Consider the following 6,052-nt stretch of genomic DNA (forward strand, 5'->3'; position numbering starts at 1 on the left):
GCCCTTCAACCTCCCCTAGCAAAACCCAACCTTCTGATGCAGAGTTATGCCCTTCAACCTCCCCTAGCAAAACCCAACCTTCTGATGCAGAGTTATGCCCTTCAACCTCCCCTAGCAAAACCCAACCTTCTGATGCGGAGTTATGCCCTTCAACCTCCCCTAGCAAAACCCAACCTTCTGATGCGGAGTTATGCCCTTCAACCTCCCCTAGCAAAACCCAACCTTCTGATGCGGAGTTATGCCCTTCAACCTCACCTAGCAAACCCAACCTTCTGATGCAGAGTTATGCCCTTCAACCTCCCCTAGCAAAACCCAACCTTCTGATGCGGAGTTATGCCCTTCAACCTCACCTAGCAAAACCCAGAGTTATTCCCGTCCAGCTGATGGTAATAGTCCTCACTGCCCATAGTGCCTGGTTTTTAAGGTATTTCTCCTCTGGACATGGATAGACGTCCAATTTTAAAGTCGATCTCCCTTCACACACACACACACACACACACAAGGCAATGTCTCCCCACATAACATAAACAGCCTAGGTTCTGATGTTCTGATATTAAACCACTACAACGTGTCAACATGTCTGATGTTCTGATATTACAGTTTTTTTCGATTGCTAAACGACAGTGGACACAACTGGAGTCACATGTGCAAAACTCTAACTACAGTCTGCACAGCAGCAGTTCATGGGGACCAAACTCTAGTTAGTTTTTCATTGCTTGAACACAGTTTTCAAAACTCTACACACTTATCCCATGACTTTAACCACAACCTGCACAACACTGTGAATTTACAGCACTTTGTTCAAATGCTAACACACTGCTGTCAAAACTGTGAACCACACATTCAAAACGGAATAGATTTCAGCCTTGTGCCTTTCAAACACTGCTGATTGCAATTTCAGCTGAAAGGCTAAGCAGGTGTCTTGTTTTAGACTTGTTAGTGAACACACACACATATTACAGTATATATAGGTAGAGCTCAGAAAGACACATTTTGGAAATGGAACAAGGAAGATGGGTTCGTGGAGGGAGAAGGGTGGCCGGGAGAGGGCGGATGCGTGGAGGAAGACAAAGAAGACAAAGAGCTGTTATTTCAGATGAAATAAGGGCTACACTTATAGACCATGTCGTGAACCATGATCTCTCATTGAGAGAGGCAGGGTTGAGGGTGCAACCCAATCTGCAAAGATCCACAGTGGCATCTGTAATACTAATTTTCCATCATGCAAACAGGTGAGAGTTACATCCTTACAGTAAATGAAAACATTACAGTAATCTATTTTGTATTGCAATTATAGAATATTTGACTGTAAAATATATTTTTACAACAGGACCCAAAGGCTGCCCCCAACAGGGGGAAGAGGAAAAATATTTTCAGATGCGCAGGAAAATGCTATTGTTGACATGGTTGTTGTCAACAATGCAATAAAACTGCGGGAGATTCAAGATAGAGTGCTGGCTGATAATGATATATTTGAAAATGTTAATTCTGTCAGCACAACAACTATTGCTCGAGTCCTAAAGAAACACCAAGTTACAATGAAACAGTTATACACTGTACCGTTCGAGAGAAACAGTGAACGGGTAAAAGAGCAACGATACCAATATGTCCAGGTAAGACGTCTGAGGTTACGTACACAGCTATACAAAATATTTACAGTAAAAAAAAAACACTAGCATTTCTACAGTAAAACTGTGCACTTACTGTTTTTCAGAGAGTAATGGAGGTGGAAGCACTGGAAAGACCACATTCATTTGTATTTATCGATGAAGCTGGATTTAACCTTGCCAAAACACGGCGCAGAGGAAGGAATGTTATAGGTCAAAGGGCCACTGTGGAGGTTCCAGGCCAAAGGGGGGGAAATATCACCATGTGTGCTGCAATGGCCAATGATGGTTTGCTTCTCAACACACCACTCATTGGCCCATACAACACAGAAAGGCTTATAGCTTTCCTAGAACAGCTCTATGCTCAGCTAGTGCCAGCAGAACAGGTGGAGCCAGTAAGAAACCCCCAAGTTTTTGTCATAGTTTGCGATAACGTTGCTTTTCACCACTCTGCAGCTGTCACAGATTGGTTTGCAGCACATCACAGATTTATGGTTTTGTATCTGCCTGCATATTCACCCTTCCTCAACCCAATAGAGGAGTTTTTCTCTGCCTGGAGGTGGAAAGTGTTTGGTCACCACCCACATGACCAAATGTCTCTTTTGGAAGCCATGCGTGCCGGATGTGAGGACACGAGTCCAGAGGACTGCCAGGGATGGATAAGGCACTCCAGAAGGTTCTTCCCCAGGTGCATGGCAAGAGAAAACATTAGATGTGATGTTGAAGAAAACCTGTGGCCTGATGCTAGAGAGAGGCAGGATTAGCCCCTCAATTATTTGTTTGAATTACAGTATGTACTTTTAGTTTCTACCTTTTTTTTCTCATTACTGTAATTCCGTAAATTACTACAGACTATTGAAGCAAACTGCTAATTTTCATTTACCTTAAAGAATTGTTATGTTCTAAAAATTGTAATAAATCATGTGAAAGAATGTCACTCTTTTCTTTGAAGAAAATATTACTTTGTATAAAGTCACTGAAATTGTTCAAACTGTAAAGATGAAAAGTTTGTATTTTCTGTATTGGTGTTTGATGCTAGTGTTTTTACTCTCAGTGTGTTCTGAGTGACAGTGTGTGTTATCTCAGTGAGGGTTGTGCATAGTGTTTGGCTGCACTGAGCGTGTTTTGAGCCATGTGTTAAGAGTTGTGTTGCTTGGAATGAGTTTTGCAGGTGATGTGAACTGTTTAGCTCAGGTGACTGTTGGTAGTGCAGACTGTAGTTAGAGTTTTGCACATGTGACTCCAGTTGTGCCCACTGTCGTTTAGCAATCGAAAAAAACTGTAAACCACTGCTCTTGCTAATTTCACTGCTTTTTAATAAGCTTTACTTATCAGCCCCAAGGCCTTCATCTGAGGTTTTAGTCCCTATAGGGTTAGGGGTTAGGGTTAGAGGGTTAGGGTTAGGTTGGGGACACATTCTTGATACCAGATAGGTATTAAGTGTGCAAGTGGGGCTAAAAGTATCATCCAGTATATTTTAATGGAAAAAAACAAAAAAAACAACATAAAATGGGAAAGACAAGACATGACAATTTAATCCACAACAGGAATAAAGGATAAGCGAAAGGGGGAGGGGAAGGAAAAGGGGGGGAGGGGAAGGAAAAGGGGGGAGGGGAAGAAAAGGGACGGAAAGTACCTGAGATTCAGAGTTAAGAAATTAGGGTTAAACATAGGGTTCGGAAGGGTTAATGTTAGGGTTCAGGTCTAGTTAAACATAGGGTTCGGAGAGGTTAAAGTTCCTGTTCCAGACTCCAAAGGGATCAGGGTTAAGCCTAAGGATCCGAGGGATAAATATTAAGTCTCAAGCGTGGTTAAGATTAGGCATAGGGTTCGAAGAGGTTAAGGTTAGGATTCAGTTCTCGGGGATGGTTAAAATTGGGCACGGAGATCAAAAGGGTTAAGATTTGGACTCCAAGATGGTTAAGATTAGGCATTGGGTTCAAAGGGGTTAAGGTTAGGGTCCAGGTCTCCGGAATGGTTAAGATCAGACAAGTCATGGGGTTCAGATTAGGACTCAGAAATTAAAATTAGGGGGGTTGGAGTTTAAGAGTGATAAAGGCTTAGACAGGTGGTCAGGTAATAGCCCCAAGATCTATACACACATATATATATATTTATCAGGAATAGTAAATCCGAAGTGCTTTTCCAATAGGAATGTCAGGGATGGGGAATAAGTGCCAGTCAAGGATGATACATCCAAAGTGCTTTCAAAGTGCTTTCAAATCCAAATCAAAGACGAAAGATAAGTGCAAATAAAAATATGCAAATCAAAAACTGAAATCGCTAAAAGAGGGAGCACAAATTAAATTCCTATACAAACTAAAATCTCCCTCTACGGGGTTATTAAAACCACACAAAAATTATAAAAACAAGACAGTACAAGCCGTATATCATCATAACAAGTACAATATATCTGTGACTTTATCCTAAACCATTTCCGAATTCTCAATAGGGACTCCAAGTGTCTGCAACAGCCACCAGAGCTCGGACATTCTAGATGTCCTAGTATTTTTCATTGAGACCATCAGGGTCAATAGTTCCCACTGCTCTAATCCATTTTCTCTCTACATTTTGTCTTTGGGTCTTTGCTTGTCTCCAAGCCAAAAATTCTAAGGTTCTCAACTGTATGAACCCTAAAGTGGGCATACAACACCGTAAGTCTATCACACTTCTGGATGTGGTACAAGTGTTGTTTCAATCTGCATTCCAGTGCATTCTGTGTCTCTCAAATATACAGTTTATTACAGACCAGGCACTTAATGGCATATACCACATTCCCAATGACCAATTGGACATGCTGCCTAATTGGGGCCCCCAAGCCGGAATGCCTATTCGACAGAAACTTTGTTTGAGCAAAATGTTTATTCTTTCTCAATTTACTCTTAATCAAACTTGAATGTACCAAGATATCTTCAAATTCCTATTCCTCCTATACACTGAAATTACCCTGAACCCTCTCAGGGCCTCACAGTCATTCTGGGCTCGTTGGAAGTTACATTTAATTTCAAAATGAAGTCCCCTCAAAGCCTGAGAGTACGTTGCCACAAATGGTACCACAGAGCGGTTGTCCCTCTCTATCTGATATGCTCCATGAATCTGGAAGGTATGATTCACCTCAGTCCCAATCTCCCTCAGAAAACGCCTTGAATAGCCCCTTGGCCTCAAGGACAAAAATAGTATTCTTGTGGCCTCCTCTATGTCCTCAGAGAAACTACAAATTATATGGAAGCGTATCAGTTGGGACTTAATCAATATGTATGTTTTGGGTGGAAGCTGGATTTGTGCAAAAGAACATGTCTATCTGTTTCTTTAAAATAAAACTATTGTTGCCAATGATATAGTCCCCCCCCCCCCCCCCCCCCTCGGGGATAAAAAATAATTGTGTGTCTAAAAACTCAAGTTTCTCCTCCTGTATGTTATGTGTGATGGTAATTGCTGAATGATGTGTGTTTAACACACTCAAAAATTCTTCAAACTCTGAAAGGGAGTTTCCCCATACACCAAAGATGTCATCAAGGTATCTGCAATACAGCAGTGGTATATATAGTGGTATATATAGTGGTATATATAGGCTTACATTTCATCAGGACAGTTTCCTCCCAAAAACACATATACATGTTGGCAAATGCTGGGGCAAATTTTTTCCCCATAGCGGTTCCATGAGTCTGGAGATAAAACTTGCCCTTAAATTCAAAGTCATTAGTCAGGCTCAGTTCCAACAAATCCAAAATAACCTTCTCTGGGCGTACAGGGTCCGGAAATCTATTAAAAGCATGTTTAACCGCCTGTAGGCCCAGGGCCGTCTCAATGTTAGTATACAGTGAGTTGATATCTATAGAGAATAAAAATGCCTCCATCGGCATCTTCAAGCCGTTTAGTTTATTAACAAAGTCGTACGTGTCTTTCACATAACTGGCATGTTTCTGTGAAAGAGGATTAATAAAAGAGTCAACGTATTCCGCAACTCGGTACGACTCTGAACCGCAGTCACTAACGATGGGGCGCCCGCATCGGAAGGGAACCGTCCAACTATCTGGAGCTTTGTGAATCTTGGGGAGCAAATAGAATTGTCGGAGGTAAATCCGGTGCCCACAGATAAAACATTTGTTTTAGCGTGATTACATTGTTTTCATATAACTCTGATATCGCGGCTCCTACTCTGTGTCTCCAATTGAATAGAATGGGGTAGCAGGGCATAATATTTCTCATCACTTAACTGTCTATTTGCCTCTACCAAATATTTTACTTTATCCATAATGACAATTTGTGACCCCTTATCAGCTGGTTTCATTATAATACTCTGATTGTTACCAAGATTCTTAATAGCATTCAATTGTTGTTGAGTAAGATTAAAAATAGCAGCTGGTTTAGGCCTAAACTTCGCAAAGGACTCTAAGTCCCTCCGTATGAGGGTCTGTATGGGATGTGAGACGGATTCTAATTCA

The sequence above is a fragment of the Oncorhynchus mykiss genome, chromosome 21 (genome assembly GCF_057628025.1).
Source record: "Oncorhynchus mykiss isolate SJ-2025 chromosome 21, ASM5762802v1, whole genome shotgun sequence".
NCBI classification, from domain to species: domain Eukaryota; kingdom Metazoa; phylum Chordata; class Actinopteri; order Salmoniformes; family Salmonidae; genus Oncorhynchus; species Oncorhynchus mykiss.